The sequence below is a fragment of the Mustela nivalis genome (genome assembly GCF_964662115.1).
Source record: "Mustela nivalis genome assembly, contig: HAP1_SCAFFOLD_701, whole genome shotgun sequence".
Classification (NCBI taxonomy): Eukaryota; Metazoa; Chordata; class Mammalia; order Carnivora; family Mustelidae; genus Mustela; species Mustela nivalis.
This window is the reverse complement of record NW_028135962.1, coordinates 202892-226006: the sequence shown is the minus strand read 5'-3', so window position 1 is coordinate 226006 and position 23115 is coordinate 202892. Positions and strand designations below refer to the sequence as shown.

The window sequence follows — 23115 nt, the reverse complement described above, 5'->3', positions numbered from 1 at the left end:
CAGACACGGCCCTGCCCTCTCTCCCATAGAAGAACCTGCAGAACTACGTGACCATGAACTGGGAACACACAACAAGGGTACAAAGGTCTTACCTGAATTCAGCTCAGCATGGCAATGACAGACTGGTCCCTCTTGGAGGTTGTTCCCAGTGTCCTTGAGGCATTCGAACCCCTTCTTGGCGGCTGACTCCAGACAGTGGCTCACCTGTCACAGTGGCTCATGATAGAGGGATGAGAAGTTCCTCGGAGACAGGTGTCACCACACCACTATCATCACCCTTTGTCGTGGAATAAATCTATGTCCCTCGTCGGATTAAGAAACCCTTCAAACAGGACTGGAGCAGGTGGCAATAAAAGGCTCCCTTTGAAGAAGGGCTGAGCTTGGGGACATGTCCAGTCCTATGTCTCACTGCTGCCATCACCACACACAGTGGTGCCCCAAATGGGCAGGGTACCATTTCCAGTACACGGCTCCTGCTCGCCCAAGGTACCTATTCCTATCATCGCGCCATCGCATCTGGTCAGGACCCCAGCATTAGGCCTGTGCGTCTCCAGTTCCTGCTGCTGCCTGCCTCCACCAGCGATCCTGTTTCCTCTCTGAATTCCGAGCGCCGCAGCATCCATCTTCCTCACCTTCACAAAACAGGATTGTGCAATGATTTCATGGATACGACCTGCAAGGCACAGGATGGAAAAGAAAAGGAAACTCACACCCTGGACATTCAGGATACTTAAAATCTTTGTGACTTGAATGACGTTATCAACCAAGGGAAAGCACAGTCCAGAAGTCGGGAAAGCATGTTTGCAAACCATGGATCTGGCAGGTTCTCAATATCCACAATATCTAGAGATCCCAGGAACTCAACAACATCAACAACAAGAGAAAAACAAGTCAAATGTGATGTGTGAATGTACACATGGGCAAGAGACATAACCTCAAAGCTATACGCAAGGAAGGAAATTGCAAGCAATGAGATACCTTTATGAATCCATGAGGTTGGCTCCCCATGGAAAAAGAAAAACAAAACAAAACACAACAAAGCAAAACAAAACAAAACAAAACACTCGGGAGAAAGGAAAAGACCAAGCCATGGCAAAGATAAAGAGAATTAGGAACCTTGCTGATTGGGTGTGGTAGGAATGTTTAAGGGCATGCTTGTGAAATCAGTATGACAGCTCTTCACAAAAATCAACTTGAGTGGGACACCTGGGTGGCTCAGTCTGTTGAGGTCTCAGGATCCTGGGATGGAGTCCCACATCGGGCTTCTTGCTCAGCCGGGAGCCTGCTTCTCCCCTGCCTGCTCTGCCTGCCACTTCTCCTGCTTCTGCATGCCTCTTTCTCACGCTGACAAATGAATAAATAAACCGTTTTTAAAAAATCAACTTTCGCACTACCATGTGTTTTAGTACTTGCCCTTCTGTGCTAGGTACCCACATTCATGAACAGGATAGTATGGTCCTGGAGACTTATCTGAGCACACCTTCTCATGGCAGCATGGTTCCTAAAAGCTAACCCATGAACGCAATCCAAGTATCTGTCCAGGGAGGAACAGATGTTGTATATACAGACGTTGGGATAGTATTCATTCGCTAAAGAGGACAAAAACATTGACATGCGCCACCCCGTGGGCGAACGTTGAGGAGGGTGTGCTAAGTGAGAGGAGTATGCATGAAGATAACCAACTTGGACTCCACTCTTAGGACCTACCTAGAGTGGACTCCGAAGGACAGAAAGTAGAATGGTGTTTGCCAAGGGCTGGAAGGAGGCGCTCGCGGGAAGAGTCTGACGCATGCTAAAGAGCTTTAGATGGACAAGATGCCAAGGAGATGGGAAGGTGGGTTCCAGGGAGCTTGGGACAAAGACATTAATGCTTTTTAAGACATTTAGAATGTACTCCGTGAACTTCATGGACTTCACGACCTAAAAATAAATTGCACTGAAAAGCTGCAAAGATGGAGAAATGAACACAGGACCATTTCATCTGGCCCTTTATACCCTTTCCAGGTAGGTCCTCTCTCAGCCATTCGACTTCTGCCATTTTCCTTGAGACAACATGGAGCCAACAAAATGTCCTTCTGTGCCTACTTCGAGGTTGAAAGACAGAATTGCCCCACCCGGGACAACTTTATGTGAGAAGGTATTTTTCAGAGTTAATTTCTTGAGACCTGTTATTCCTTGATCATGTTTTCAAACAGAACCCAAACTGAACATTCTCCTTCGTCTGCTTGATTTTTCCTTCCCTGATTTTTTCCCCCCACTCAGAACCCATTGTTGATGCAAGGGCTTGGGTGTTCCTATGCCTGTCGTCATCTACTGACTTTAGCTTCTGCTGTTTCCAGTTTTGCTTACGTGTCATTCCTTTACCAAGTCAACTTTCCCGAGGCTCATTATGAATAGTAAAATATTTTCGGCCCCAGTTGGATTGAAAGAACTGACATCGAGCACTGTGCACGTCTCAGCTACACAACACAATGACTTCATGTTCCTAGGCCCTAAAAGGATGACCAGAATAAGCGGTGTTCACAAGGATTCCTGACCATGGGGGTGGGCGCAGGGAGTTCTTGGCCATATTCCTTGGCTGTCTAGGAGTATGTTCCCAGGCGTGAAACTCTGGGATCCTACGGTAGATTGTTGGTTGGGAGCATAGGAGCTAACAAATGCCGGTGAGGACAGGGAGAACAGGGAACCCTTGGACACCATCCGTGGGAATGCACACTGGCACAAGTCACTGTGCAACACAGTATGGAGGGTCCCACAGTCTAGAGATGGACCAACGCACCAAACAGTGCCATGCGAAAGAAAAGAGCAAGCGTTCCGTGAGACAAACGAAGAATACTCTGAAAGAAGGCTGCAGAGTCATTGGAGAGAAAGGCCCGAAAGGCCTCACTGAGGGGGACAGCGCTGAGGACAGAATAAAAACAAGGGAGCTAGTCCCACACAAGTCTGGCTGCCCTGTGTCATGAAGAGGGAAGGCACCTCTGCCTTAGAGCCTCACTACCAGAAGCTGGGTTGGCCAGAGGACATGAAAGAGGCATCCAGTGTGGCTGGAGAGCAACTGGGAGCAGAGCAGAGGGTGGTGAGGAAGGCAGGGACAGGGCCTCAGGCCTGGGAGACAGGTAGCGATCTCTTGTCCCTCTGCAACGGCATTGCCCCAATACCCTGCATCTTCAAATGCATGGACTGAATGCCCCACAGTTGTTGCAGAAGAGGAATGGAGGCACAATTCCGCATGCTTCCTCCACATCACCATACTTGTGAGCCCGTGGTTGTAACTGAGGCTGGACTAGCAGAGGATTTTCCCCAACTTAGCACCCATCATTCGGGGAGCCATTCAACTCAGAATCTGAGTTTCTGGGCGCATGTTGGCCTTGCCACTGCCTCCGATCCTGGCACTGTGAGCCTCGATAGATGGCAGCGCCAACCATCTGGGCATGTTTTTCGCTTCAGATTCCGAGAAGAAAAGGGGAACAAGGGAGAAGTGGACCATGAGCAAAGAAACTAGGAAGTGCGAAACTCCTTGCCTGACATCTAGAGAAACACGAGGCATGCTATTTCATCACGTTGAGTAAGTACATCGCGTGGCTCAGAAGCCACTCGCTAACCACCCAGAGCTTGCAGAGTGATGCCTCCACCACAGGTCAGGATCCCTGGGAGCCACTGTGAAGGCTGCTCCCCTCATATACCAGAACGAGGGAAAGAGGTCTCCTTCTAAAGCTATGTGGGAAACAACTGAACCGTTTCACTACCGAGGATGACAAAGTCTGCATCTTCGTGCATTTCCACCCCATCATGGTGCCCCATTATAATGACGCCAAGAGGGAAAGGGACGGTTCCAAAACGACACAAAGCCGGGACCCAGGCCTCCTCGCAGCGTTCCTCCAGGCCACGTCCCACCCCTTCCTGCAATTCATCTGGCCTTCTATGTGTGCCTCTGATTTCCCGTGACACCGTCGCACACATACCACAAATACGGTCTACATACACCCTAAGATGTCCCAAGGAACTAGATTCTCCCTGGTCCCCACTATGCAGGTTGGGAATGTGGGCACTAGGGGAGACACACAATGACTGAGGACACAGGAGTGGGAAAGGACAGAGAACAAACGTCTGACTTCAGCTCTGTCTCCTGAAAGGGAGGACCTGAGTGCCAATTCCAGAGCATGGTGCCTCTGGCACTTTTGGCTCATTGTGTACAGTCCCAGGGAAGAGAGGTCAAGAGCCAAGTGAAGGGGCTGCAGAGAGGGGGTGACTTTAGGAAGGGCCCCAGGTATTAGAATCCTGAAAGCGTGACCTCATATTCTTCATGATAGGCCCCAACTGAACTTAGAACTCTGGCAACCAGGCACCCACTTTCAAAGGGCAACCTGCTCTCCAGCACACTTGAGTGGAGACCTTCGACAGAACACCATGTTCAGTTGTTGTCTTCCTACTTCCAGGGGTGCTGGGCCCACAGGAGCCCAGAGCCAGAGACATGACTGCAGTTGCAGACAGTGCTTCAGCCCTCTTTTCCGAAGCTTCTGGTCATGGGGCCGGAGACACCAACAGGTAACACAAGGCAGCTCGGGGCAGCCCACTGGAGAGTGGGCAACAACTGTGGTCCCACCTCAGCGGGCACACACCACTGTCCCTTACTGTGTGGGAGCGCATCTCTCTCTCTCTCTCTCTCTCTCTCTCTCCCTGTTTGTGTGTGTGTGTGTGTGTGTGTGTGTGTGTGTGTGTGTGTGTGTGTGTGTGTGTTTGTAGAAGTGGGGACAGGGGATGAGGGATATGCCCTTCCTGGGCAGAAGCAAGCTGCCTGGTGTTGGAGGCTGGACCCATCTGTCATGTTCATACCCCAGGTCATAGCAGGCTGGATGAAAAGGGGAGGGTGACACAATGATAAGGCTCATGGTAGTCATGAGCCTTAGAGTGTCCTCTGGCTACGTCCTTGCTCAATGTCTTTTCAGCCATCCCTCTTAGCCTGAACTGGAGAACACGATGTCTAGTGGGGGTGTCCCCTGGTGGCAATGTTCCGGGAGGCTGCTAATGGCTCTTGGCCCTGTGTCTATGGGGCACTGCCTTTTCAGAGCTGCACCCCAGAGACTGTGAATGAGCTGGCTGGGGACTTCAACGACTCCAACTCGCTGGACAAGGGTCAGGTGTCCCAGGCCACCCAGGATCAGTGCTGCTCTGAGGTGAGAATAGGAAGAAGCTCCTCCACACCCAGGGCCCCCATGCAACGATGGGGACAAACCTGGGGCCTTCCCAGAGTGTTTCCACTTGACTATTCCACCGGCCCCACCCCAGAGTAACCCACACCTCCGCACATATGCCACACCTATGGGTAAGTAAGGGAGGAAGACACTCTTCACCTACGTGGGACTGGTAGAGAATAGAGTGAATGCTTTCCGTGGCATGGGGGGAAGTTGTTTTGATTTCTTTCCTCTGGCCTTGTGTTGCTTTTCACAAAGCCATGAGTATCTTGGCCTTTTCCCACGGGTTTTACGATTTTCCCTACTCATGCCAGCTAACAAGTGGAGAACCCAGCTGGGTTCTGGAGAACTGGCCCACGCCCTTCTAAATCCTCATACCAGATAGGGTGATTGAACCTACAAAAGGGCCGGTGGGATCAAGCCATTCTACACGTCTTTCTGGAATGTATCAACTCTCAGAACACATCGAATCCTAGGAGGTCCACCAGCTCACAGGCTCTTTCCCTCTAGGTCCTCACAGTCCCCCTTTCTAAAGGACGTGGTCTGCTACAGTGACTCGGTCTAGCATTGCTGCTGGAACTTGACGTGACTCAAACTGCTTGCCATTCCAGCAATGCTGCAAGGAAAGGGCACCTCAAGGGTCCTCACAGATGATTTGGGTCACTCCATCTGCCAGACCGTAGACCCAAAGATTGGGTGGAAGGCCTCCGATGCCTCCTGGCCCAGGTAGCTGGCTCTGGCATGAGCTGCTGCAAGGCTTCAGCTACTCCATCTCCCTTGACAAGCAGCAGGGACCTCAGGCCACCAACAACATCCAGTCCTGGTCTGGGGTGAGAACGGGCCCAGGTTCATGGCCAGTCTCAGGACCCAGAGATGACCGGGGCCAGCCCACAGCCCAGACTAGACACAACTGGCTGCCCTGGGGCCTGCCAAGGAAGGTGGTTTCCCCCTGAACCTTTCTGCCCCTGACAGCAACAGGCCAAACCGCATCAGCATAGGCGAAATGCCATGTAGCCCATGCTTTGGACAGATCTCAGACCCAACGCGGATGACCTTGAGCAAGCTTGGAGATGCTCAACCTCTCTTTTCTCCTCTCAACAGTAGGGCTCCTTCCTCATGACTCCATGGCATACACATACAGATCTTCATACGGGCTAGGAAGAGACAGACAGGCTATTGCTGTCCAGCGAACCACACATGTTGAAGTCACCAGTACATTTAAGCCTAGATGGGTCCTTTGGAGGTTGGTTTTAGGTTTTCAGCCAAGAACCTTTTTTCTGGGTGGGCACACAAGTCCCTCGTCGTCTTGCCCAAGTTCCCAAAGGGATGGGAGGATGCAGTCTGAGCTCCAGACCCTGCTCTTCCTGGGGCTTCACAGCGTTGAAGCTGACTATGTTGCTCCCCACCCCGCCCCCTTGTCTGCCTGCTGGAAAAGGCATCATCCCTGTCCCCGGACGAGGCCTGCACGATGCTGGAGCTCAAACAAGGCACAGTGCAGAGATGGAGACATTCCCTGCTGCTATCCTTCCCGGATAGAAGCCTCTCAATCGTCACCACCATGTTCTCCATCTATCAGATGTTCCCGTCAACCCGGCAGGTCCGGGATCACCAGTTCCCTCGGTGAGTGCCCACCTCATAGCCAGCACAAGGGGGAGCCTTCCGTCTACTAGTTGTAGGACTTGGGAATGTCACTGCACCTCTCTGACTTTCCCTCTCCTGTCCGGAAAAGTGGAGGTGCTAAGAGGATGAACCTCGTAGGGCGACTGCAGGGAGTCATGGGAGGAAACATGGCACGCGCCTCTCTGGGGCCCGGCTCTGCAGAAAGGGCTGCTGGACATGCTGGGCGTCTTCGCGCTGAACATTTCCCTCTCCAGGGAAGACGCGTTCAGGCTCAACCCTCACAGGCCTGTGGTCCTTCTGGGTCTAGAGAAAGGAAACGGAAAGCTGGCAGCTTTCCTATTGGCAAAGGACCTCTGAGATGCCATCTAGCTGGTCCTGACTGTGGTCCTTGATGTGCCCAGGTCGAGGGGACACTGGGAGCAGGCAGAGCAGCCCAAGGGCCACTCAGGATTTGCAAAGTCCTGTTTGGGATGATTTCATTCAATCATGGCTCTTAAGCACCTAGGAATGCAGGCTCTCTCTAGTCACCAAGAGCAGTGAATGGGTAACGTAGAGACAATGTCTGGGTCTCCATTCTCGTCCCAGGGTCACATAGGCACTCTCCACATCCTAAGCACGCATGTCTAGCGTTCATCAGATGGGGCATCTCTGTGACCTACTCTAGGGATGAATGGATCCACCTCTCTTGGGACCACGAGGATGCACTCTACGATCAAGGAAGAACAGGATAGGTCTTTGGGTGCCAGAGGAGGTCCTGCTGCCTCCACAGAGCAGGGTGGGAGGCGACAGGGGATGTTGCTGGCGAGGGATGTTCAGAACCATGGATCTCCCAGGACTCTCGATTTCCATGGGAGAGCTTAGTGGGGCAGCTTCCTCTGAAGAGGCCAAAGAGTCCGAGAGAGGTGTGGACGGGATGCCAAGCACTCTGGGAAGCAGAGCCCATTGTGGGCTGAGTTGGTGCCTACAACAGCCATCCCTTGGATGGTCCATTCTTGCTCCGCCTGCCCCTATCCATATCCACCTCCGCTGACCACCACAAGTGGGGCCAAGGACAGAAAGGGTGGGGACCGGACCACTCACCCGTCGGCCTCCAACCAAAGCCCAGACACTGGTCTGCAGGGAGGATGCATGACTGAGGGGCCAAAGGACAGACCTATGGGAGGTCCCTCCCTCATCCCACGTGGTCAGCAGTCAGCAAGGACAGCTCCAGAGGGGTTGCAAGTGGGCTGGCGCCATTCTGTGGGGCCCACACCGAAAGGATGGTGCTGTGGGAGTAGCGTGGAAAAGGAAGGGAAGGCCAGGTCTCTGACTCTGCCCCACATTTGACTTTCCCCAGCACTCTGTGTCCCATCTTGGGAACCTGGCCTGAGCAGACACGGCAGGATATCGGGCAGTCCCTGCACACTGCCCATGTGGAGGTCAAGGGGGCCTATGTGCACGTCACGTGGCATGACCGGGACCTAAACACCCATGCCCCCGTTCCGCTGAGGCAGCGGGAACTTCTGCAGCTCACAGAGGCTGAGGCGGAGGGTAAGGGGCATTGCAAGCTGGGAAGGCCATCTGGGATGGGGCTCATGGGCTGGGTATTCCTTGAAAGGCCATGGGATCCGTCCTGTTCAGGGAAAGGCACATGGAGTGTCAGTGATGTGGCTGAATCGTTCCCCTTACTCCCACCCCCGTGTCCGCTATGCGACGCGTTCCAGCAGCTGAGCCGGCCAAAGAGCCTCCCATGGAGCGAGAGGCAACCCTGGCTCTGCATCAGCCATCACCTTCAGGGTCCGAGCCAGCCTCCCCTCCACCGGCTGCTCCAGAACTGGAACAGGGGCTCCTAGGTTACGGATGGTCGCCGGGTCCTGAGGCACAGACGGCTGGGCCATCGGCTTGCCTGGGAGTTTGCACGCCAGCTGTCGCAGGTGCCACTGAGCCCACTCCAGCCGCAGAGGCATCCTGCCAACCCAAGAAGCGGCTCAAAGAGAAGGAGCCTGACCTCCTGGACTTCCCTCCCAAGCTGGTGGCAGAGCAGCTCACCTACATGGATGCGGTGAGCAGCTGGGCCCCCAGGGTAGGAGGGCAGGGCCGGCTTTTCTTCTGCTCTCCGCTGCCCTATACCGGCTTTTCCCTGATGTGGACTCCTAGGATATAGGGCCAGATCTCAGCTGCAGCCCTAACCGACCGGGGAAACCCATCAGGGTTTTTAGACCTGAGCTTTCACTGTCCAGCTGCGGACTGTGGAGACAGGCACTGAGAAGGACTGAGGCAGAGGTACCACGCAGATGCAATGACTCAGAAGCGAGAGCCCGTAAATGGGAAGGCTCTGGTCCCCCGCGGGGAGGAGGGCAGCTCCCTGTGTGCAATCCCGTCCATGGGTCGCCCACCCATCTGCCTGGGAGCCTGAGCACCATCAACCTGGCTTAGGCATCTGATGCGTCCTGAAGGACAGGCTAGACACGGAAAGCCATGCTTTCAGCCACCAGGTGACAATGGGCACCTGTAAGGAGACAGGGACCGCAGGGATGAGCATTTGGAGGAGGAGATGCCCCCTTGGGAGCACCACCTGGTGCGGCCCCCTGGACATGGAATGATCAGGGTGCACACGCCTCCCTCCCTTCCCTTGCCTCTCTTGGCTCCTGGGGCGTCCCGCACTGGCTTCCCTCGGAGAAGAAGAGGGGCATGAAATGCAGGCTCTCTAAGCAGGCTCCGGCCACATTCGCAGCCTCCTGAGCTCCAGCTCTGACCTGGGACCCCTCCCGAGGACATGAGTCTTGCATGGGCGAACATGTGTGGGGCTCAACACACCTCCCCCTGTCCCCTAGGAGCTGTTCAAGAAGGTGGTGCCCCATCAGTGCCTGGGCTCCGTCTGGTCCCGGAGGAACAGGCCTGGCAACGAGCACCTGGCACCCACAGTCCGGGCCACCATCGCCCACTTCAATGCTGTGGCCAGCTGCATCGTCACCACGTGCCTTGGCGACCCAAGCATGACAGCCCGGGACAGGGCCGTGGTGGTGGGCCACTGGATCCGGGTGGCCAAGGTATGCTGTGGGAGGCCCAGCTCCCTGAGGCTCGCCTGAGCCTCGGGAACTGCTCTTCTGTCTCGCTCCCTTCTCAGGGCTGAAGGCCCTGCTCTAAGGCCTGTGGTCCCTAGGCTCTTCCTCCCGGGGGCATGGCCCAACGTTGGGACGCTCAGTTCCCACGTGACGCCTCCTTTGCAGTGAGGGAAAATCCTCCCTCTCGCCAGCAGTGTTCCTCTTTAGGGCTGACCTGTGCCCTTCTGCAGCTCCCTGGACATCAGCTTCACCCGTGGGGGAGCCCTAAACCGAGGGGGGCACTAAAGCTCTCGAGCATCTGGGGCTCCTGCTCTCCCACTGACAGCTCCTTCTCCTCCCTCCCCCAGGCCTGTCAGATCCTAGGGAACTACTCCTCCCTGCGTGCCATCCTGGCGGCTCTGCAGAGTGCCTCCATCCACCGCCTGCAGAGGACATGGGACAACGTTTCCAGGTGAGGAGGCTTCTCTGCAGGAGGGGCCAGGATGGAGGCGGGATCTCCCACAGGCCTGTCCTTTGCCCCCCTCAGTCAGCTTGGACCTCCTGGGAGGCAGCAAACCCTGACCAAAGGACCTGGGCCCGGGGCTGCTCCTCTCAGCCTTCCTGGGGAACAGGCCACCAGGCCTCCTGCTTGAGAAATCCAATGTCCTCCATGCCCCACCCTGGCCTCAGCTGAATTCCATATTTCCACGTGGTGACTTGGCAGCCACTGAAGTCTCTGCCCATGGTTCAGCCAGAACCCCACCCAAACCGAGCTGTTCAATTAAGCTGGGAAGGGACGCCCAGGGGGACGCCCAGGAGAACGCCCTCCCATGTCCTACGAAGACCCCAGTGCTCAGAGCAGCCCAGAGCAAACCCTCAGCCAGCCCCGTGGACATGCGGGGCTGCTCCAAGAAAAGGGACTCGCACTCTACCCTGCCACGTTAGGACTCCCCTGAGCCTAACTTCTTTCCCTCTCTTCAGGAAGAGCTTCCGAACATTCCAACAGCTCTGCACAGAAGGCAACCCCCAGGGCAGGGAACTACTCATCAAGGTAGCACGGGAGGTGCAGGGCTCCAAGGACAGGAGAGGGGTGGGAGGAGGCGTGATCCTGTGTGGATGAAGTAGGGAATGGCCTGAAGCATTCCTCGGGGAGCAGAAGCCTTTGGCAGGAATGTGCTGACAGCCTGGGCTGAAGATTCCCCCTGGGGCTGGGACAAGCGGGTGCTGCCCATCCAGACTCCCTAGGCTAGATTTCAGGTCTCTCTGTGTCCATCCATCGAGAAGGTCCACATGGGGGCCCACATGAACGCGGACAGCCCAGAGGACAGGCCCCTGCTCACAGATGGGGTGGGGATGGGTTGTGGGCCACAAAAATGATGATCCTAAGAGGATCCTGAGTGCTCAGGAGACCGCAGGAGGTAGGTGGAGTTCCCCCTTCTGCCCATGGGAAAACAGGCTCAGGGAGGCCAGGCTCCAAGCTCCAGGTCCCCCATGGACTGAATGGGGGAGCTGAGATTGTTCTAGAAGGACTCGTGGCATGCTTCAGGGGAATGGAGCGTCAGTATCAGCAGACGTAGGTCGGACGTCTAGGGTCTGCAGTCCAAGACGGTGGGCGCAAGGGGACTGAGGCTATTCTGCTCTCAAGGATCTTGTCCTTGGCCCTCTAGAAGCGGCCCTCGAACAAACTGGCCAGCCTGGTGAGGCAGCTGCAGAGAGCGCGGAAGGGGCTGCCCAAGAAGGTGAGTGTGCCTGAGGGACAGGGCCTCCAAGGCCAGGGGAGAGGGGCTCCTCCCTGAGGGCTAGAAGCGTCCAGATCAGGACAGGTGGGACCTGCCACTCCAGCTCCACCTCCTGCCTGCCGCCACAGTTGCTCAATGTCTTCTTTCCTGGGGACCAGGAGGAAGGAGTCTAGCAGGCTGGGTAGAGAATGGATTTGGGGCTGGGGAGGGGCCCGGGGCTCCATAGCCAGGGGGTTTTTTGAATTTCAAAAAGCAGGCCCTGGAGGGGATTAGGAGGAGTCTGATGTTCTGGGAGGGTGAGGGGAAAGCGAATCCAGGGGAAGCAACTAAGGGTCCTAGGCCCTTTTCCATGTGGGAAAGTGGGGTGGGCCAGGACGCTGAAGTCTTTTCGGGGAGGGCCCCTGTGGGCACCAGACAGCAGGGACTCATCCCAAACCTACCCCTCATGACACAGGGTGTCGTCCCATACCTTGGCACTTTCCTCTCCGACCTGGTGGTGCTTGATACAGCAATGGAGGACTACCTGGAGGTGGGTGAGCCTGAGGATTGTGGAGGAGGGACCAGAGTCCTGAGGACAGGGAGCAGAGAGTCCCCGGACTGAGCCCTGAGCTCTGAGTCCTTCGGAGACCTCCCTTCCCCACAGCCTCACAGCCGCCCCTAAGAACTGGCATCTCTTGCCCATCTCAGTGCTGAGGGAAGGGAGTCTGCACCCAGACGGGTGGCCCAAGACTGGGGAAGCACCAGCGCATCCTGAAGGTGAAGCTGCATGCGCTCTGTGTGCATGGGCTGCAGCCTCTCCCTCAGACCTTGCCTGTCGGGGACAGTGAAGTCAGGACCCTGCACATCAGCCACACTTCAGGAGCCCAGCAGATCCTGCCTGCCTGAGGCGTCTGCCGCTCCCTTCAGTCACCACAGAGTGTTGTGCTGCAGGGTGCTGACCGGGAGCCCTTTCACCATCCCCCAGTCTTCCTTCCTCTGGACCCCAGGGCTTGCCCTAACCCCAGTCTCATTGTGTGTGTGGCTTGGCGGCCCACTCCGGGGTCCTGGCCTACGCGCAGCCTCAGAACGGGTGGGTGTAAGGTGCTAGGACTGACCGGGGGCCTCTTTCTGAAGGACAATGGTTGTCTACTTTCCAGGGCAATGAGATCAACCACCGCAAAAAGAATAAGGTGAGCATACGTAGCCCTGGCTGTAGGGAAGGGCAGGCAGACCCTATCAGAGACGCCCCTGGGAAGAACATTGCTTGGCTCCATCCACTCCCCTCCATCTCCCATTTCCTGGGACAGGTTGCTAAGAATGAAGTGCAAGACCCATCGAGTCAGTCAGTAGGGATCCAGAAGGGCATCAAGGAGAACTTCCCTTGATGGAGGAGGGGCTAATTCTACTAGCCTCTGAGAACAGTTTGGGACCAGACGAAGTTGCATGCAGGAGGGTGGTCATGTGTGCCAAGACCCAGGACCCGACCCCTGTCCCGCTGCTCGGCCCTCACCTGGCCCTGTAGCTTCCCCACCCAGGCTCAGGGTGCATCCTGTGCCTCTGTCCCGGCCCAGGAATACCGAGTCCTCACGGACATCATGCTGCTCCAGGCGGCGGCAGAGAATTACTGCCTAGAGCCCCAGCATCCATTCACGGCCTGGTTCTGGGCTGTGGAGCGGCTCAGCGAGGAGGACAGGTGAGGCCCACTCAGGAGCTGGGTCAGGCGACGTCGGGGTGGACTCTTTCTGCTGGCCCCGCCTGGGATCCTCCTTCTAGGGCTCCCTGGGCAGCCAGACACCAGCTGTGGGAAAACCCTGGGAGGGACTCCTGAATGCCAGCTGCTGCTCAACTCACAGGTGTCCCTCTGTCCTTAGCTACAACCTGTCATGCCAGCTGGAGCCGCGGTCCTAGCTGGCCAGCAGAACACAAGCACCAGGACCACTGGCTACAGCCACCATCAGACCTGAACCCGTGCACACTGGCTGAGCCAAGGATTGCCCCTCGGCCCCTGGGCTACTTGTGGTGCACGAGCCCCATCCGCTGCTCAACACCCCTTCCTCTCCCCTACAGAATTACTTGTTCTGGAAGGGGCAATATTGAATATAATTAAAGGGTTGTTATTTAACCACAACCACCACCACCACAACAACAAAAAGGAATGAGAACCCTTGGGATTAAAGTTTTCTTACCCAAATAATAATAGTAGTAGTAGTAGTAGTAATAATAATAATAATAATAATAATAATAATAATAATAATAATAAAGGTTTTTATTTTCTCCTCTACCTGCCCACGTGTGCGTTTGGTTCTTTTATTTCCTACGGTAATGTACAACGTGTACAGACTCTCTTCTTCATTCCTGAACCCAGAAATCTTACAGAGTCAGCAGCTATTCAATGGGGCAGAAAGGAGAGGAGCCAGCCCTCCTCACTTCTGGTGGCACTACTCATTACTGGTGGCACCTCCCAATGCCGTTTCCTCAGAGGACAGGTTCATTTCTGTGTCAGGCATCTGGGCAAACAGCAGACACAGCCCTCAGGACCCCTGAGATGGAGACGTTGCAGGTCCTTCCCCAGGAAGGCAACAAACCCTGACCAGGCGAGTCCTGGAGAGTTCCTTCCCCTCCCCAGAACTATGTGCTGCCCAGGAGAGGGGCTGCTACTCTACCCTCTAAAGCAAGGAGGACGATGTCTCGCTTCCTTGGGGATATGCTACGTGTGCGTGTGTTTGTGCGGGTTTGGACCCAGTATTTGGGACTGACGGTTGTCGAGTTCAGTCTCCTGAATTGCATCAGCACGATGTAGGGAAAACACATGCAAAGAGATTCAACCCTGCCTGTGGAAGCTCCAAAATCTGAGGAAGATATTTTGTAAATGGAAGAAGGGCAGGCAGGACGTCCCGTCCTCAGTTTCCCTAGAGGCTCTCCAGGTTCACCCTTTACCAAGACTGGAATCCCCCTGGGATCCTTATCCAGGATCTCTGGATTCCTTTTCCCTGCTTCTTTTGGGTGAGGCTGGAGAAAAACGAAAGAAACTGGGAGGTGTCTCTGGCTCTATTCACGTCTATGCTGACCTAGGAGCTAGGATGTCCAGCCATCCTGCATTTCCTTACGCAGTTCTTGGCAAGGCCGTGGGGCCCTTCAGGCCCCTGACCCTCTTGGTCAGGTCCATGGTAGCCACTGCTCCCTGGCTGGGGCCTGATGGAGCAGAGATTGGTTCTCCCTTGCCAGGATAAAGGTTCAGATCCTTGACCAGAGAAACCCCACACTCTCCTGGCTGGCCAAGGGCACTGTCAGGTCCAGGTGGTTCTGAAGTCCCTGGTCTCCATCATCCACCAGGTGACACACCCATGTTCCACTCACTTGTCTGAAATGGGGAACTCGCCTGACGCGGTAGACCAACACACACATGGAATGTGAGCAGGGGAGAAGCGTCTATCATGCAAATGGATGCGAAACGAAGCAAGGGTAGGAATCCTTCTCTCCAGACACAACAGACTCTGAACCAAAGGGGGGAGGTACGAAGCCACAGAGAAGGACACTACTTCCTCGCAAGGGAGGCCATGTAATAGGAGAGAACATCTCGAAATATGTAGACACGCACCATGGGAGCACCCAAAGGCATCCAACAGTGCATAACAAACATAAAGTCACCTTTGACAGCCGTACCATGCAGTGGGGGACTCTAACACCCCACATCTGCTAATGGACACAGGATCCAAACTGACAATCAACAGGGAATCTATGGCTTTGAGGGATGCACCCGTTTCAACACGTAGATGCAGAACCTTCCACCCTGAAACCGCAGCATCCGCAGTGCTGGATTTCCAGTGCACATGGAACATTCTCCAGAGTAGATCACACGTTAGGGCACAACCCAAGTCTCAACAAACTCCAAAAGATGGATATCATCCCACGCATCTTTTCTCAGCACGATGCTACGGAACGCCAAATGAACCCTAAGAGCAACCCTGGAGAGACCACGAATCCATGGAAGTTCAATTACATGCTACCCAACCAGCACTGGGTCAACCCGGAATCCAAAGAGGATGTCCAAAATTACATGGAAGCAAAAGGACACGCCAAGGGTCCCCAACCTTGCAGATACAGCGCCAGGGAATCTAAGAAGACAGGATCCAGCACCACAAGAAAAATCCCCAATACCATCAGCTGACACATAAGGACCTAGCCAAAGCACAACACAGAGCTCCTGAGCAGTCGCTCAGCCTGGGCGAGTTGGAGCTCCTGCTGTTGGGTGCAGGCTTAGCTTCCATCTCGACTCTAAGTCCCAGCCTGGGGGGTGTTCTTTCCTTTCTCCCAGGACCATCCCCACCAGGGCCACTGGGGAATCAACCCTTCAGGGGGTTCTCGGCAGAGAGAAATGGCCCAAAGGGCCCAGGAAACAACCACCCCTTCCCCACTGGTGGATCAAGGTGGCCCATTAGCGCTCCCTCTGTGGAACATTCCACAGTGCTTTTGGGGGGACGACCCTCTCAGGCTCTGATGCCCAGGGTTTCTCGGCAAAGGGCAGATTCCGACTGAGTACCCCTGGGAGGGACCTGACACTCTGCACTTCCGGCATGCTCGCAGCTAATGCCCCGGCCACCTGTCCCCGGAGCACACGGAGAGACAACTTGCCAGCGGACCAGTGGACAAAACGTCCTCTCTTTCACCACCAGGAAGAGATCGATGCGCAACCGTCTGGCAGCCACAAAGAGGTGTTTGATTGTCAGGAAGATCAACAGCCAGGCAGGGCTTGGTCCACCCCCACAGGCCTCTCCTCCTCTTCTCCTCCAGAGTATAGGGAGGCAGGATGGCAGGAAAGACAGTTTGTTCAGTGGAAGCGAAATCCTGAGCTTGAGTCCCTTTCTCCCTAGTAGCCTGGGCACTCCTACGCTGCTTCCACTGTGGCCTCTGTGCAAGGCCATTCGAAACACCAGTGCTGGCTTGCGAAGTTCCGGGATACTGGGCAGAAAGCGATGGAACACAAGAGAGTCCCAGGGAAGTGACAACGGGTTTGGTCATGAAAGCTTGAAGCTGTCAAAGACCATCTCTTGCCCTATGTTCCCTTGGTCAGAAACCTTTCAGCAACCGCTCAGAGGAGAGACAGGCAGGTACAGAGCAGGGATGGGGAACCCTGGGAGCCACTGTGGACCGAACCGTGGGTGTTTTGTTAACATGGGCTTTGATTCATGTGTGACTTTTCAGAAACAGAAAAGAATAAAGGGAATCAGGAAACAGAGGCAATCAAAAACACCGGCTCAAATATAGGGAACATACTGTTGGGAACCAGGTGGGCGGATGGGTGGAAGAGGGGGTGGGGATTAAGAAGACACTTACTGTGCTGAGCACCGAGTCACATACAGAATTCCTGAATCCCTACTCTTCAACTGAAACGACGAAAATACTGTACGTCCATTAGACTGTATTTTCAAAATTGTCTTTGAAAGGTGGGTATTAGGAGACCAAAATGAGATTACGCTCTGAGAGTTTCCCAATCAGGTCTCCTCAGGCTGTACGTGAATGCACCTTAAAGATCAGTGAAAGAGCCCAAAGACAAAAGTGACATCTGTTGATATGGAAAGGCCAGTGCCCACCTCTGTGATCACAGAAAACACACACCTTCCTAGGATATTGGCTGTCGTAAAAGCATTTCACCGACGTCCCCTTGGAGCTACGCTCCTCTGGTATTTCCATTCTCCTTGGTTGTGTGTCCTCATGGAGTAGTTGAAGGGAATATTGCTACCCCGTGTTTGGTGGACTAAACCAAAGCTGGCTATTTCTAGCCCCTGGAAGACTGAGCTAAAGGGCCTTCTGGAAAACATTGCACAACTGGATCTCTCATCGTCTTCCAGAGAAGGAAAGGGAGGCCCCAAAGGGCACCAGTGGAACAGGAACACAGAGGAGGTTCTCCTGACACCAGCATCAGGATCCCAACTCCCTGAGCAAGAATGAAGAGCCCCCGTCCCCCCACACACAATGGACACATATCACTGGAATGGGTCAGTTCCCAGGAAAAGCGAAATGCGGCCAAACATGGAAAGGTACACAATAACCTCACTGAAAGAAAGCCCACTGGGATCCCCTGCCCTGGGTCTTAAGTTCCACCTATGCATGAAGCCATTTGATAATCACAGGGGAAGGGAGGGAAAACTGAATGGGAAGCCACCAGAGAGGGAGAAAAACGATGCGAGGCTCTTCTCTAAGAAACAAGCAGAGGAGCCTAACAAATAGCAGGGAGCACATGGGGAGTTAGAGAGGAGAAGGGAGTTAGGGAAAACTGGAAGGGGAGGTGAACCTTGAGAGACTATAGACTCTGGAAAACAATCTGAGGGTTTTGAAGGGGCGGGGGCGTGGGAGGTCGGGGTACCAGGTGGTGGGTATTATAGAGGGCACGGATTGCACGGAGCACTGGGGGTGGTGCAAAAATAATGAATACTGTTATCCTGAAAATAAAGAAAAATTAAATTAAAAAAAAAAGCAAAGAAACAAGCAGAGGGTTGCTGGAGGGGAGGTGGGTGCGGGTATGGGACAATTCGGGCAGGAGCATAAAGGAGGGCATGCGATGGGATGAGCACTGGGGGTGAAACGCAACTGATGAACAGCTGGGCACTACCTCGGAAGCTGATGAGGAACTGTACGGTGGCTTACTGACTTTCCACAACAACAACAAAATACAATCCAAGGTTCTGTGTTTCCTTGATTTTCAAAGTGGAAAATACGGGATGATTTCTTTTCTTCCCTCAAGCAAGGAAATGACATAGCCTATTCACGAAAAGGCAATGCTCAGGACATTCTACCCCTTTCAGCCCTAAAGAAGTTTTTCAAACAGGCTTTCACCAGTTGCAGTCCTCATGCCCTTCTAGTCATTTCGGAGCACTCTTGACAGGGGGCAAACCCTTTTTTTCTTCAAGGTGACTCACCCCAAGCAGGTAATATCCCTATGTGCCACAGGAGTGACTACAGGTGCGCCCCCCCCCCAACCTTTCCAAGGGCCTCACTACAAGTTTTCCAGAAAGGTGGCATGAATAGTACTGGCTGGAAGGTGGATGCTGCATGACATCCATCCCTTTGTTCACTTGAGGGATGACTAGGGGCAAAGTCTCCATCTCAGTCGTGGACGTGCCAGAGCTCTCCAGCTCCCCTTCAGACACGGCCCTGCCCTCTCTCCCATAGAAGAACCTGCAGAACTACGTGACCATGAACTGGGAACACACAACAAGGGTACAAAGGTCTTACCTGAATTCAGCTCAGCATGGCAATGACAGACTGGTCCCTCTTGGAGGTTGTTCCCAGTGTCCTTGAGGCATTCGAACCCCTTCTTGGCGGCTGACTCCAGACAGTGGCTCACCTGTCACAGTGGCTCATGATAGAGGGATGAGAAGTTCCTCGGAGACAGGTGTCACCACACCACTATCATCACCCTTTGTCGTGGAATAAATCTATGTCCCTCGTCGGATTAAGAAACCCTTCAAACAGGACTGGAGCAGGTGGCAATAAAAGGCTCCCTTTGAAGAAGGGCTGAGCTTGGGGACATGTCCAGTCCTATGTCTCACTGCTGCCATCACCACACACAGTGGTGCCCCAAATGGGCAGGGTACCATTTCCAGTACACGGCTCCTGCTCGCCCAAGGTACCTATTCCTATCATCGCGCCATCGCATCTGGTCAGGACCCCAGCATTAGGCCTGTGCGTCTCCAGTTCCTGCTGCTGCCTGCCTCCACCAGCGATCCTGTTTCCTCTCTGAATTCCGAGCGCCGCAGCATCCATCTTCCTCACCTTCACAAAACAGGATTGTGCAATGATTTCATGGATACGACCTGCAAGGCACAGGATGGAAAAGAAAAGGAAACTCACACCCTGGACATTCAGGATACTTAAAATCTTTGTGACTTGAATGACGTTATCAACCAAGGGAAAGCACAGTCCAGAAGTCGGGAAAGCATGTTTGCAAACCATGGATCTGGCAGGTTCTCAATATCCACAATATCTAGAGATCCCAGGAACTCAACAACATCAACAACAAGAGAAAAACAAGTCAAATGTGATGTGTGAATGTACACATGGGCAAGAGACATAACCTCAAAGCTATACGCAAGGAAGGAAATTGCAAGCAATGAGATACCTTTATGAATCCATGAGGTTGGCTCCCCATGGAAAAAGAAAAACAAAACAAAACACAACAAAGCAAAACAAAACAAAACAAAACACTCGGGAGAAAGGAAAAGACCAAGCCATGGCAAAGATAAAGAGAATTAGGAACCTTGCTGATTGGGTGTGGTAGGAATGTTTAAGGGCATGCTTGTGAAATCAGTATGACAGCTCTTCACAAAAATCAACTTGAGTGGGACACCTGGGTGGCTCAGTCTGTTGAGGTCTCAGGATCCTGGGATGGAGTCCCACATCGGGCTTCTTGCTCAGCCGGGAGCCTGCTTCTCCCCTGCCTGCTCTGCCTGCCACTTCTCCTGCTTCTGCATGCCTCTTTCTCACGCTGACAAATGAATAAATAAACCGTTTTTAAAAAATCAACTTTCGCACTACCATGTGTTTTAGTACTTGCCCTTCTGTGCTAGGTACCCACATTCATGAACAGGATAGTATGGTCCTGGAGACTTATCTGAGCACACCTTCTCATGGCAGCATGGTTCCTAAAAGCTAACCCATGAACGCAATCCAAGTATCTGTCCAGGGAGGAACAGATGTTGTATATACAGACGTTGGGATAGTATTCATTCGCTAAAGAGGACAAAAACATTGACATGCGCCACCCCGTGGGCGAACGTTGAGGAGGGTGTGCTAAGTGAGAGGAGTATGCATGAAGATAACCAACTTGGACTCCACTCTTAGGACCTACCTAGAGTGGACTCCGAAGGACAGAAAGTAGAATGGTGTTTGCCAAGGGCTGGAAGGAGGCGCTCGCGGGAAGAGTCTGACGCATGCTAAAGAGCTTTAGATGGACAAGATGCCAAGGAGATGGGAAGGTGGGTTCCAGGGAGCTTGGGACAAAGACATTAATGCTTTTTAAGACATTTAGAATGTACTCCGTGAACTTCATGGACTTCACGACCTAAAAATAAATTGCACTGAAAAGCTGCAAAGATGGAGAAATGAACACAGGACCATTTCATCTGGCCCTTTATACCCTTTCCAGGTAGGTCCTCTCTCAGCCATTCGACTTCTGCCATTTTCCTTGAGACAACATGGAGCCAACAAAATGTCCTTCTGTGCCTACTTCGAGGTTGAAAGACAGAATTGCCCCACCCGGGACAACTTTATGTGAGAAGGTATTTTTCAGAGTTAATTTCTTGAGACCTGTTATTCCTTGATCATGTTTTCAAACAGAACCCAAACTGAACATTCTCCTTCGTCTGCTTGATTTTTCCTTCCCTGATTTTTTCCCCCCACTCAGAACCCATTGTTGATGCAAGGGCTTGGGTGTTCCTATGCCTGTCGTCATCTACTGACTTTAGCTTCTGCTGTTTCCAGTTTTGCTTACGTGTCATTCCTTTACCAAGTCAACTTTCCCGAGGCTCATTATGAATAGTAAAATATTTTCGGCCCCAGTTGGATTGAAAGAACTGACATCGAGCACTGTGCACGTCTCAGCTACACAACACAATGACTTCATGTTCCTAGGCCCTAAAAGGATGACCAGAATAAGCGGTGTTCACAAGGATTCCTGACCATGGGGGTGGGCGCAGGGAGTTCTTGGCCATATTCCTTGGCTGTCTAGGAGTATGTTCCCAGGCGTGGAACTCTGGGATCCTACGGTAGATTGTTGGTTGGGAGCATAGGAGCTAACAAATGCCGGTGAGGACAGGGAGAACAGGGAACCCTTGGACACCATCCGTGGGAATGCACACTGGCACAAGTCACTGTGCAACACAGTATGGAGGGTCCCACAGTCTAGAGATGGACCAACGCACCAAACAGTGCCATGCGAAAGAAAAGAGCAAGCGTTCCGTGAGACAAACGAAGAATACTCTGAAAGAGGGCTGCAGAGTCATTGGAGAGAAAGGCCCGAAAGGCCTCACTGAGGGGGACAGCGCTGAGGACAGAATAAAAACAAGGGAGCTAGTCCCACACAAGTCTGGCTGCCCTGTGTCATGAAGAGGGAAGGCACCTCTGCCTTAGAGCCTCACTACCAGAAGCTGGGTTGGCCAGAGGACATGAAAGAGGCATCCAGTGTGGCTGGAGAGCAACTGGGAGCAGAGCAGAGGGTGGTGAGGAAGGCAGGGACAGGGCCTCAGGCCTGGGAGACAGGTAGCGATCTCTTGTCCCTCTGCAACGGCATTGCCCCAATACCCTGCATCTTCAAATGCATGGACTGAATGCCCCACAGTTGTTGCAGAAGAGGAATGGAGGCACAATTCCGCATGCTTCCTCCACATCACCATACTTGTGAGCCCGTGGTTGTAACTGAGGCTGGACTAGCAGAGGATTTTCCCCAACTTAGCACCCATCATTCGGGGAGCCATTCAACTCAGAATCTGAGTTTCTGGGCGCATGTTGGCCTTGCCACTGCCTCCGATCCTGGCACTGTGAGCCTCGATAGATGGCAGCGCCAACCATCTGGGCATGTTTTTCGCTTCAGATTCCGAGAAGAAAAGGGGAACAAGGGAGAAGTGGACCATGAGCAAAGAAACTAGGAAGTGCGAAACTCCTTGCCTGACATCTAGAGAAACACGAGGCATGCTATTTCATCACGTTGAGTAAGTACATCGCGTGGCTCAGAAGCCACTCGCTAACCACCCAGAGCTTGCAGAGTGATGCCTCCACCACAGGTCAGGATCCCTGGGAGCCACTGTGAAGGCTGCTCCCCTCATATACCAGAACGAGGGAAAGAGGTCTCCTTCTAAAGCTATGTGGGAAACAACTGAACCGTTTCACTACCGAGGATGACAAAGTCTGCATCTTCGTGCATTTCCACCCCATCATGGTGCCCCATTATAATGACGCCAAGAGGGAAAGGGACGGTTCCAAAACGACACAAAGCCGGGACCCAGGCCTCCTCGCAGCGTTCCTCCAGGCCACGTCCCACCCCTTCCTGCAATTCATCTGGCCTTCTATGTGTGCCTCTGATTTCCCGTGACACCGTCGCACACATACCACAAATACGGTCTACATACACCCTAAGATGTCCCAAGGAACTAGATTCTCCCTGGTCCCCACTATGCAGGTTGGGAATGTGGGCACTAGGGGAGACACACAATGACTGAGGACACAGGAGTGGGAAAGGACAGAGAACAAACGTCTGACTTCAGCTCTGTCTCCTGAAAGGGAGGACCTGAGTGCCAATTCCAGAGCATGGTGCCTCTGGCACTTTTGGCTCATTGTGTACAGTCCCGGGGAAGAGAGGTCAAGAGCCAAGTGAAGGGGCTGCAGAGAGGGGGTGACTTTAGGAAGGGCCCCAGGTATTAGAATCCTGAAAGGGTGACCTCATATTCTTCATGATAGGCCCCAACTGAACTTAGAACTCTGGCAACCAGGCACCCACTTTCAAAGGGCAACCTGCTCTCCAGCACACTTGAGTGGAGACCTTCGACAGAACACCATGTTCAGTTGTTG

At 53.6% G+C, this 23115-nt stretch overlaps 1 long non-coding RNA gene across 1 annotated transcript in view; it reads right to left on the bottom strand.

Annotated features, from left to right (window-relative positions):
• The window catches only part of LOC309857432, a 296182-nt gene that overhangs the window by 173175 nt on the left and 99892 nt on the right, over positions 1-23115 (bottom strand). The window contains exons 5-6 of the long non-coding RNA XR_014307711.1: positions 18787-19367; positions 93-673 (exon numbers count right to left, since the gene is read on the bottom strand). This is a non-coding gene — a long non-coding RNA (uncharacterized lncRNA). The remainder of the gene's footprint in view (positions 1-92; positions 674-18786; positions 19368-23115) is intronic.